The sequence below is a fragment of the Chrysochloris asiatica genome, unplaced genomic scaffold (assembly GCF_000296735.1).
Source record: "Chrysochloris asiatica unplaced genomic scaffold, ChrAsi1.0 scaffold00126, whole genome shotgun sequence".
Classification (NCBI taxonomy): Eukaryota; Metazoa; Chordata; class Mammalia; order Afrosoricida; family Chrysochloridae; genus Chrysochloris; species Chrysochloris asiatica.
This window is the reverse complement of record NW_006408644.1, coordinates 7,915,627-7,916,494: the sequence shown is the minus strand read 5'-3', so window position 1 is coordinate 7,916,494 and position 868 is coordinate 7,915,627.

Genomic DNA, 868 nt, shown 5'->3' with positions numbered 1-868 from the left:
AGCTTCTCTTTATCCTGGAATGTTTTGATTTCACCAACATATTTGATTGATATATTTGCTGGATAAAGGATTCTTGGTTGGCAATTTTTTTCTTTCAGGATTTTATATATGTCTCCCCATTGCGTTCTTGCTTGCATGGTTTCTGCTGAGAGATCCGAGCTTAATCTGACCCGCTTGCCTTTGTATGTGACACTTCTGTTTTCCCTGGCTCCTTTCAGAAGTGTCTCCTTATCTTTGAGTTTGGAGAGCTTGACTATAATATGTCTTGGTGGTTTTCTTTTGGGGTCTACCCTTCCTGGAGTTTGTTGAGCTTCTTGAATGTTTATCTTTTCACTTGTCAGGATGTTGGAGAAATTTTCTTCTAGCAGTTCTTCAACTATTTCCTCTGTGGACTTGTGTGGTTCTTCTTGTTCTGGAATGCCAATAATTCTTAAGTTATTCCTCTTCGTCTTGTCCTACAAGAATCTTAGACTTTCCTCAGAATTTTTTATCCTTTTTGTTGTTTGTTCTTCTATCTTAGTGGTATTGAGAGATTTGTCATCCAGCTCACTGGTTCTACCTTCCATCTCATCTATTCTACTCCTCTGCCCTTTCAGACTGTTCTCTAATTCTGTTATTTTGTTACTGATCATTTGGACCTCTTTCTGTAGGTTTTGAATTATTTCTAATGCTGTATCTATCTTATTTGATTGTTCCTGTAGCACTTTTATAACTTCTTCCTTATTTTTCTCAACTTCATTGTAAAGTGTTTTGAAACATTTTATAATCATTTTTCTGAATTCTTTCTCAGGCATTTCCAAGGCCTTCCCTCCTTCCAGAATGGAGTCCAGGTCTAGTTCTAGGTCATTTGTCTCAGCCATTTTATCTT